Below are 11,640 nucleotides of genomic sequence, written 5' to 3'. Positions count from 1 at the left end.
TTTAAAATATAATGGATTGAATAAGACCTCAATATAGATCACAGTAACTGAATGAGGTCTATTTCAAAAGCAGCAGCTGAAGGGACAGTGACCTGAGAACAAACAGAATGAAAGACATGTCACTATGGTTCCATCTGAAGCTTATGTACACATAATGTACATAATTTGCTCAGCAAACAGCTGGTTTGCTGGTAGGGATGTGCCATATATGCCATATCATAATTAGGTCAAGGCTATACAATCTTTTTTCTTCTTCTTTTAAACATGTGATATTTTTATGTGATCCAATAGATGGCAACAACAATATAAATGAACAAATATACTCAAAATAATTAATAAAGGACAACTGTTCTTCATTGTAATAAAATAAAACTTCAATGCAACAAAAACAGAACAATCCCTCAGTGGAAAAAAACAGGACAATCCTTTAGTGCAGTGTTATGGATCCCGCATGCTAACTTATCAAGTCCCACTCCGATTGGCCAGCCTTGGCCAGTCCTTCAGTTGTCCATGGACTTTTTCTTCTCCGGGTGTCTTAACTTACAGATCCTTTTGTTTATGGCTGTTCGTATGTCTGGAATCTTCGCCCCTGGGTGTTGCTGAACAACTGCATCTGTAAAATAAAATAGAATAAGAGACATACATAATGTTTATTGTTGCAATAGATGAGGTGGATCCTAATACTGGTAATATTTTTCTTATATTCCTAGTCCTCGCTCTTCAGTGGGTTACCTGTAAATAGTTCAGTCTGAAATCAGAATTGGCTTCTCAAGGAACCAAGGAAGGAGTTAGGAGGTTCACCAAGGGGCTTACACTACTGTATCCACTTTGTTTTCCAGGAAGTATTGTGGTCAGTGAAAGCAACTGTACTTTGCTGTAGCAAAGCCTATGCCTATTGGAGGTGAATTGGTGCTGGGATTTTAAAGCTGCTACAGGGGATCTATTTTAATGCTAAAAAATGTTTGTTGTATTCTGACTAGATAGAGAAATCACCTATTATATAAAAATGAATATCAAAGCTGTTAAAGCTTTTTATTCGTCCATCTATTTCACTATTAGTTGTGTACATTTCAGTCCTAAAGTGTTTGTTAACCTTACAATGCTGTAAGCTTCTTGGGGTCCAGAGGCTGACGTCTCTCTGCAGATGGATCGACCTTGTTGACCCCTCCAGTCAGGTTGGACTTCAGTAGGATATCAATGCTGAACAGGCCCAGCAGGAGGGTGTGGGCCATCCCTTTCACTGTAGGTTGTACTTTTGCAGTCTCCCAGCAATGGGAAAATACTCTGGTGGAGTCATCATTCTCTAGTGGCACCTAATTAATTGTAAGAAGGAAAGACAAACCAGAATAAAAACAAAGAAAATCACCACAGAATGTTTTATGTTTTTAATTGACCATTGCAAAAATGTACTTGGTTTGGGAGATGTGGGTTGAGGAGGTGATGGTAGAGCAACACTGGCCTCATATTCGGCTTCATCTCCATTGCTTGAGCTCTCTGTGATCTTGTCTGAAATGAGGGTCCTCACAGCTGCTAAGAGACAAAAATATGGCCCACAAAATTTACCACAACAGGGCTCCAAACAAGTTGTACTGTAAATACATAACATGTAAAAAATAAAAAATAAATAAAATACACCTCTGCTCATTTTTTGGTGTCTCAAAGTGTAGCAAAATGTGTTGATAAGGGGTTCTGAAAGCATTACAGCGTTTAGACCAATTTTGCTTCAGTGGCGCTACAGTGTTTAGCCCTAGGCTAGATTTTTCCTAGCTAGCAAAAAGTTCAAATGAAGCGCCGTGATGGCCGTTAGCTAGCTCGTCACTGTCCAGAAGCTAATAGCCTACAGCGAACGTTACTTGGACAATAATGCAAAAACCTCAACAGGATAATTGCTATCAATAATGTTGCATGACTAACCAAGTATGTGTATGTGTATATATATATATATATATATATATCACTGTACTTGCCTGCCAACTGCAAAATGTGTGCTGTTTCAACTGTCCACCCATTAGTAGGCCTCTTGCCACCGATGCTGCGGCACTCGATAAGATACTCCTTTTTAGAGCAGCTCACTCGCAAACTTCATCTTTTTTTCCCTTTCTCCTCTCACCGCTGAGGGACGTGTGTACAGACTCGGGTGACTTGTGTCCCGTGCTGCCGGCACGGTCGGTTATGCGCATGCGCAATATACGCGCGGTGCAAAGGTGCGCAAGCGTTTGATTGTGCAATTTCGTAAACAGGATTATCATCATCTGCGCATGCAGAGTAATGAAAAGGAACAACCACTGTGTATTATTACATTGTGATAGAGAGACTTGATGACAGAAAATGTTTTGCTGTTGGAAGACAGTATGACAAATCACACAGTTCAGTGCTAAATTTAGAAAATGTAGTTGGCTTGAAAAGAGGGCAGGAAAAAGGTTTTTGATCTGATGTAATTCAACAGGAAATGTATGTTAGTTGATCTGCCACATTACGCCAACCTTACCTCCACGTTGCAGTGTGGAGGACTGAAATGTCATGTTGATGAAAAGTGGACTCAAAAAAAAAGTTGTAATTGCTGCTGTTAATGATAAATTAATTTATAATACTCTTATCTCCATTTTACAGTATATGAATCAATACATAACCATATATGGTCCATCCATATGGCTATACAATGTAAAATATAATGAATGTCAAGCAAAATTTGATTTGGACTATTGTTAATCAACCTCTCTGTAAACCTATGCATAACTCAAAAAAAAAACAAAAACTTTTTTTCAATAAACATACATGCATTAATGTAATACAGTTTTGTTTGTATATCAATGTATTTTAATATATGAATCAATATATAGCAATAGGGTGTCCATCCATATATATTCCTATATATTTTCAAATATATGAGGAAGTTTCTGATACATTGAAATCACTAAATCTACACCTCTCTTATATTTTCTAATGTATTGCAATATAAATTCTAGAATATTGCAATATATTTTTGTTTCATAAGGGTAATGTTTCCCCACAGTGGTTGCCACGGTGGTCTAGTTTCCTTTTCTTGCTTTGGCCAGACTTTATTTATCAGAAATTCACTGATATTCAAATGCTTTTTTCTTGCAGGTTAACTACAGCTCTCATAACAAATTCTTCAACATAACCCTCTTTAAGTTAATATAGCACAAATTCAAACCATTTTTACAGTCTCTGTATATTTATGTCAAGTCAAGGCAAGAGGCTTTTATTGTCATTTCAACCATATATAGCTGATGCAGTACATAGCGTGTGTGTGTTCAGTGTTCAGTTCTGTTCTGGGTGTTGAGAATTCTGATGGCTTGTGGAAAGAGTCTGGTTGTGAACCCAAACGCGAAGGTACATTTTCCAGATGTCAAGGGGAAGGTGTACAGGACAGTGGTGAGAGCGGCCATGCTGTATGGTTTAGAGACATTGTCAATGAAGAGAGACAGGAGTCAGAGCTAGGCGTGGTAGCCGAGCTGAAGATGTTGAGGTTCTCTTTGGGAGTGACAAGATTGGACAGGATTAGGAACGAGTACTTCAGAGGGACAGCTCATGTTGGACATTTGGGGGAAAAAGTTAGGGAGGCCAGATTAAGATGGTTTGGACATGTTCAGAAGAGGGAGAGTGAGTATATTGGTAGGAGAATGTTGGATATGGAGCTGCCAGGCAGGAGGCAAAGAGGAAGGCCAAAGAGGAGGTATATGGATGTAATTAATGAGGATATGAAGCTAGTGGGTGCAAGTGTTGAGGATGCAGAAGATAGAGATACAGTAGGTGGAGAGAGATGATTCGCTGTGGCGACCCCTGAGGGGAAAAGCTGAAAGAAGAAGAAGAAGAGGGTGAAGAGTGTGTGAGAGGTGTGTGTTGTCATCTACAATGCTGTTGGTTTTGTGGGCACAGCTTGTTGTCTAAATGACTTTGAAGTTAAGCAAGACTCCAACGATGAAAGAATACAAGACTACTTAGTTGAAGCCCATAACAAACAGTGTTATTTGAGAGATGAAGTAATTATACTGACATAAGTGTCCTCTAGTGACACTTGTTTTCGGATTGCATAGAAAACCCTTCCACAATACCACTAAAGGATGTGTCCTAGTTTGCACGGGTTAGTTTTGAAAACACAAGATCAACAATTAGAGTCTTACCTTGAATGCAGGTATCCTTTGAAGTCCCTCGGTCTTCTAACAAAGGTTCTGCTCCAAGTTCTTCTACCTATTCTATTCATTGAATCTTTAGATGGAGGAGTCAGACTTAGACCTTTTTGTCTTTTCAGGATCCTCACAATGGGAGGCCTTGTTTTTATTAAAAGTAGTGTAATACAAATAGATGTGTGTAATATATGTAAGGTAAAAGAAAAGAAAATTACAAACAAAATCTCCTTCAAATAGTCAAACAATTCTAGCGTAAGTAGAAGTAAATATTATGCAAAGATAAAACAAAACAAGAAACACTATCCAAGTGTAAGCCTGCGTTTGTTCTCCTGAAATTGCCTCAAGGTGAATGCACACTGATAACTGGTTCTAAAACCCTATTTATACCATTTATTATTATGATCTCATAACGGTTCATAACTTTTTAACCTGTGTGTTTTTTGGTAGGGATTCAGGGAAGTCAGGGAAGTCAGGGAAGTCCCACTGTATTTTTCTTTTCTCTAATAGTTACTTAATTATTCGACATGTTTTGTTTATTGTTTTCTCTTGGGCCTACCCTGAAGAGACACCATTGTTCCCTAAATAAATATAACAATACTCTTTCCCAGAAAGTCCTTGATTTTTTTTTTTTTGGTCTTTGCCCCATTTTATAAAGATATCAAGGCACTGAATCCTGAGCTATAAATCTTTGTAGCTCAACACTGGACTGGGTTAAAACATTAGTCATTTTCTAAAAAGAAAAATGTAAATTTCTCTAATTGAAGAGGTATAAGTAATTTTGGCCACATCTGTAAATGCCTCACTGTAAAATTAAGCAACATCTAGAAATGCGAGCAAAAAATAAACTTAAGTAGATCACATAGATATTTAAAATATTTTTTCTCCATCTGTCAGAAAATGGGAGTGTTTTCTTGATAAAATTCAAACCCAAACACGAGGATAGCTAAAAACACAATTTATTACACGCAACATAACATAAAAAATTGGGCACACACTTGGAAAAAGAAAAGAAAAGTAACCTAAACTCAAAAAACAAGACCGAGCACACTATAGGACAATATTAAGGCAAGGATAAACAGGGAGACAATTATACACATGAGGAATACTGTAGGTGTGCTGAGGCTGGAAGGAATTAGACAAGAATTGGGCAGACACATGAAGACAAATGAAACACATGGCACCAGCAACAAATCTGGGCTATTGTGTGTAGTTGTGAATGAAGATTTAGAAACTGCTGATATTAAGCACTTTCTTTCCTTTCATGCTTTTCCTGCCTGCTGTAGTCCACTCAATTCAGCTCCAAAAAAGAAGACCAGAGGAAGATAAGAGTCATATATTTGGTTCCTTCTTGTTTCTATTAATATTATTAGTGATGATCATTGCTAGTGCATTATTTTTTTTTTAACTTCTATATTGTCCATCTATATGTCCACAGGTAGAAAGCATTTTTGTGGTATATCATTTTATTTCATCACCATCTGTACAGATGTTATCGTCATGAAACCTCCACAAAATATGTCCTTCCTGAGAAAAGGTGACTAAGACCACATATTGATAGCTTGTGGAAAGAGTCTGGTTGTGAAGGCCCAAAGGCTAAGGTACATTTTTCCAGATGTTAGGAGGGTGAAGAGTGTGTGTGAGGGGTGTGTGTTTCCATCTACAATGCTGTTGGCACAGCGTGTGGTCTAAATGTCTGTTAAAGAGTTAAGCGAGAATCCAATGATGAAAGAATATACACTCGAGCCAGACTGAAGGCGAGAGCTACTTAGCTGAAGCCCATAACAAATAGTGTTATTTGGGAGACCTCTTGTGGCGGAATTCTGCATTGCAATCCAAATACACCATACAGGGCTTTTATACATGTAATTACACATTTAACTTGATCACACACTGTTGAGATTCACATATACAGTGAGGGGAAATAAGTATTTATGAAAATGAAAAATCTTCATTTTATATTTATAATTATTAACATTCATAACCATAAATAACAAAAATGAGTTAAATTAAAAGCGGAAAATTGTCATGTCAATTATTTCTCAATAAAATGCAAGTTCACAAAAACAATTCTAATCACTGCCACAGATGTTTCTGGAAAGGTGTCACAACATATAAGAGTTTCAGGATGAGCTGAAAGCAGAAACAAGTGTTTCAAAGAGAACAATAAGCAACAAACTGCACTGTAATCATATCAATAACTCATCTGCTGAAAAAGAAGCACTGTGATGTGCACAATAAACTCTGCAAGAACACACCACGTCAACTGGGTTATTACTGAAAACTATTTTATTGAAATAAATATGTAATAAGGTTCTTGGATCATTTCATCACGTTACAAAAGAGAGACAAAATAGTCTGATGGTAAGTAAATACAGCTAAAGTTACCTAATGCTTACATTAAGTGTATTTCACTTCATTGTATTTATTTATTACAAATTAATAACTTTAGGACTTCAGCCATAAATAGGAACTTTGATGATGGTGAGTTTCCATAAAACAAACAAGCAAACAAACAAAATATGTATGAGTTCACCAACTATTCTATATTTCGACAGAAGAATAAATAACGTATTCATATTCCATTGTATCATGTGACCATTTCCTCTTGCTTTTCTTATAAGAGAGGTGTAGACTTAGTGATTCAGACTCCTGCAATGAGACATTAGAGACATCAGATATGTACTGTTATATTATATATTTTCTCTTCTCATATCAATCTGTATTTTTACCAAAGATGAGTGAGATCTATTTTATTGTAAACCCGTTATGTCTGATTACTGGGGAAGAGAATTTAAGAAACACAAGGCTGTAAAAGAATTTTGTTCAGTAACAGACTGATCCAATACCTGAAAACAGTAACAGCTTAAATATTGTGAAAACATAAGAATATGTTTTGTATGACAAGACTATGCTTGGTGGCAAATCTACTGGTGCATCTTGTCAAATAAGGTGACTATTAATTTCCAGAAACTAATTTGTTTTATTTGACCACATCCATTCTCCTAGTACCATATAATATAATGTTACTTGCTTTATCACTTGGCCATTTTAATCATGATATGGTGTGAAATAAAAAAAAATTCTATAACAGTAAATGTATATTGGTAATCAAATCAAGCCATTAGTCAGAGGTCTGTGTATTTATTTAATGCTTTAATATTTACATTTCAAGACTTCAGACTTACCTCATAAACTTCAGTATTAGCACCTAAAGTAAAATAAGAATGGAAACAAACATGTTGATGAGGTATTAATTTTCTATTACAAGGAAGTTGATTGTATATTTATCAGTAAAATCTTACCTGTTAGTTTTTTTCTGTGCTTCAGTATGATGAAGATCAGGATAGTGAGAAGACTCATACTCACTGCACCAAACACTACAGTCAACATGAAGAACACGATCAAGCAGCTGCGGTCTTGGAGAAAACATATTGAGGAACACATATTATCAGTGAATATAAGCAATTTTAATCAAATGAAGCTCCACATGAACATATGTGGATTCCTGAGAACAGACACACAACAAACCTGCTGCTTTGTTCAAGTCCTTTGTGAGTTTTTCATTTCCCTTTGAAAAATGACATTACTTTTACAATCATTTCAATTAACATTTCAGTACAAATATTTGGTTTGTATAAATTTACCTTTCACTTGTAAATAGACTGATTTACAAAATTTGATTTCAGACAATTTAATAAAGCTGCAGTAATATGGTCCTGTATCAGAGACAGTTACAGCAGTGATGGTGAGAGAGGTTTTCTTGCCATGAACTGACATCCTTATTCTCTCACTTTCATTAAAGAAGTAGCATTTTTGTGTTTCACCCGATCTTTTAACTTGTTTGCACCCAAGAAGAAGTGGAACTAAATCAACTGTGTGCTTTAGCCATGAGATAAGCTAGAGTTTCAAAGAAGATGTGATCTGAGAAGTTCTCCTCAATCAAAACAGTGACATTTTCTCCTGGTTTTGCCTCCAAAGTTGAAGAGCAGATAATATCAAAGAGTGAAGCTGCAACAAGAAAAACCTCAGTTATTACATATCAAATACAGCTTTAATAGATACCAATCACTCACAAGATCTCACAAGAGCTTTTGCGCTTGTTTAAGTTTTTGAAGAATTTGAAGCTTTGTTTCATTTTGAAATTAAATAAAATGAATGAAAAAAAGTTCATTACAGTAGAATGTAGACTCTTAGTAAGAAATGGCTAAATATAGAAATAGAATAATAGAACAAAATTAGAAGAATAAGAAAAAACACAGCATTTGGGAAACTATTAAATATTATACAACAAAAATATTGTACAATATTTATTTAATTTTAGCTCAAAAAGTTGTTTAATATTTGATACAAATCTAAAGATCCATTTAGTAAATAAATAAATAATGTTCTTGCTTTACTTACTCAGGGCAGAAATAAACAAAGGCATGAGCACAAACAAACCCATCGCAGCTGTGAGTCTGACAAGTGAAGAAAAGGAAACTGTTTATTAAGTGAAAGAAATGATGGTTTATGTCTGAGGGAGAGGGAGGTGTGGTATGTGCTGTAAAGCAATAAAGGGGATCTGAATTTAGTTTTTTTCCTTGTTACACCATGAAATGCGTTATTTAGCTAATGATATAATGAAGAATAAATTTAAAACAAAGTTTCTAGATGAAAAATGGACTTTATATCGTTCACTAAATAACCAGTGCAGCATAAAAGATTTGGTGAGAGATTTAATATCAGGACATCCTTCACACCATGCTGAATCAGTTATATCTAAATATCAAACAAAAGACTTATGTTCATGAATCAAGGGACTTTGTCTGAAATATTTACAGAATACAGCACAATTAGACAGACATGCAGATAAATGAATGAGATTTCAACAGTGAATCATTTATATTGTTCCAAGGAGTCAAAAATATTAATTTGCTCCTTAATTGTGTCCATGTCCATGTTGCTGATTGACCGTCTATGTCATGTCTCACTACACAGTGGTGTTAATATGATCTCATATTAAAGTAGACACTCAGGAATTTAAGAATTTGTAGTGTTTCATCAGGATTTCTATTTTTCTCTACAGTACAAAGGGCGATACATTCATAGAAAGTTTTTATCTTCAAAATAAATAATGATATCAAACCCATTCCTGAGTCATTTTTATCAGCCAGAAAAAGATTCATTTGTTGACACTGATTGATAATTAGATTAATAAAATGGTCATGAGCAGGTGGCTTTGAATAACTAGAGAAAACGAGTATGTTCTAATGACAATGGAAATTAGAGCGTGTCCGTGTGGTTTTGATGCAGTGTGTCAGGTAGACAGGGTTAACATTAGTGGTGAAACAATTTTGTGGTTAGAAAACATTTGAAGCACTACATGTACAACGTTTGACTGCATAAAGGTGACTTAAAATAAAAAGTTAAGAATCAGTCAGTAAAAGTGATTGTCTTTACCCATAACTATAACTATAACTATATACTATATATTATATACACACGTGTGTTTACATGGTCCTTTATTTATGTTTTTAATTTATTGGGGTCTAAATAATAATTGTGTTATTTTTTATTTTTTTTAATTATTAAAAAATAATTAAATATATGTAGTAAATTTAAATGTAGTAATATAACTTAGTAAATATGTGTCCTTTTTTTCTGCAGGAGTTTAGTCTCTCACATCATTTTTGACCCTCTGTGGTTACATTGCAGTGTGTGAGCTGGACAGGGTAAACATTAGTGGTGCAAATGAAATGGTAGTTCTGTGGTTGGAAAACATTAAAAGCAATACATTCTACATACACCTGCTTCTAAAATAGACGGATGTATTTGAAAAAATGTGGTGCATGTTCAGTGTCAAGCAATAAAAATGATATTCATCCTACTTTAAATATGTATATTACACAATTACTAAACTATGTATATTATTGTGCTAATATATCGTTTATTCTACATTAAAACCACCTTCAAGATATTGGCTCCACAAGACCTTTGAAGTATCTGATACCAAGTTTGTAGTGGAGCTTCTACTGAATGCATCTGACTTGTTTGTACAGCACATCCAACAAATGCCCGATCAGATCGTTCTGGGGAATTTGGAGGCCAACACCCTTATCTTCAAAACCAATACTGCAGTCTGACAGGGTGCATTATTCAGTGTAAGGTGTGGCTTGTTTTGTCTTTCTGCACTAGGTTGCACACAATGAACTTCATGTGGGTAGGAAAACTTACTTTAAGTCCTTAGCTTGATGTTGTTTATGTAGCTCTATGTTTTTCTACAGTATGTAGCCCCATGCTGTAGAAACAAGATTCATTTCACTGTGTACTGCGTCAGCTATATATGGCTGAAATTACAATTAAAGCTTCTTGACCTTCAATGAAAGAGGCCCCTGCTATTAGTTATTATTTTTTATGCTGTTATCTACATTGGTTTACTGTATGTTTGTGTTTTGGTTCGCATGAGGCTCATGATCTCACCTCAAGCTTCACCCCACCAAAAAGTCTGAGCTGCAAAAGAACAGAAGTGTGACATGATTTAGCAGTGTGGGAGAAAAATACATCATATATCTAAGTGGTTTCATGACACTGTATCTATGCTAGTGTATTTAGAGGAATTGGACAAAAATATGCCACAGAAAGTTAAACATCCATCTCTTTTGTCTAATATAGTTTTCTAATACAGTTTTGTAGTAATCTACCTTCACATTTATAGTGACGATTATTCACATTTATTTACATGACTTTCTCTCAGATTAGAGCTGCAAATGCAGCATAAATCTAAATATAAATTCTTATTAGCCAACTAGCTATGATTACCAATAAGGAATATGAAAAATACATGAAATTCTGTCAGCTTAGATCAGCATAGAGTGTGAGTTAGAGTTAGCATTAAAGACATTAGCATGTTTAGCATATTTATACATAGACTAGAAAATATGTATAAATATATATTTGAAAATGATAGTCTGATTCTTATCTCTCAGATTTCCTGTTAGATTAGCTCATGTTGGCTAACATTAGCATAAACAAGTATACCTTCAAAAATGCCATGGTCTGCTGATATAAATCATGTTAGCCATTTAGCTAATCAAATCAGTTAGCTAATAAAATCTGTAGACTGTTTTACCTTCACAACTAAACAATTCCTGACAACACAGCATCTCTATTGTGTGTGTGTGTGTGTGTGTGTGTGTGTGTGTGTGTGTGTGTGTGTGTGTGTGTGTGTGTGTGTGTGTGTGTGTGTGTGTGTGTCTTTGTGCGTTCTGGCATTTTCCAGTGTACTTTGGAAAAAGAAATGCCCGAGCTGAACCCTAAACAGAAGTTTATTGAAAATAATGACTTATCTTTAATAACCAGTGCAAAGCTGTGTGTGTGCTGTGAAACTCACACAGTATGTTTATTGAACATTACAGGAAGAAACTTTTTGGCTCCTTGTAATGACATCATGACATGTAGCCCAGAATAGTCTGCCTTTACCGGGTTGTGTATGTACATTTCACTCACAACT

Source organism: Tachysurus fulvidraco, chromosome 24 (assembly GCF_022655615.1).
Source record: "Tachysurus fulvidraco isolate hzauxx_2018 chromosome 24, HZAU_PFXX_2.0, whole genome shotgun sequence".
Taxonomy (NCBI): Eukaryota; Metazoa; Chordata; class Actinopteri; order Siluriformes; family Bagridae; genus Tachysurus; species Tachysurus fulvidraco.
The sequence above is the reverse complement of the archived record's forward strand: the minus strand, read 5'-3'. Positions refer to the sequence as shown.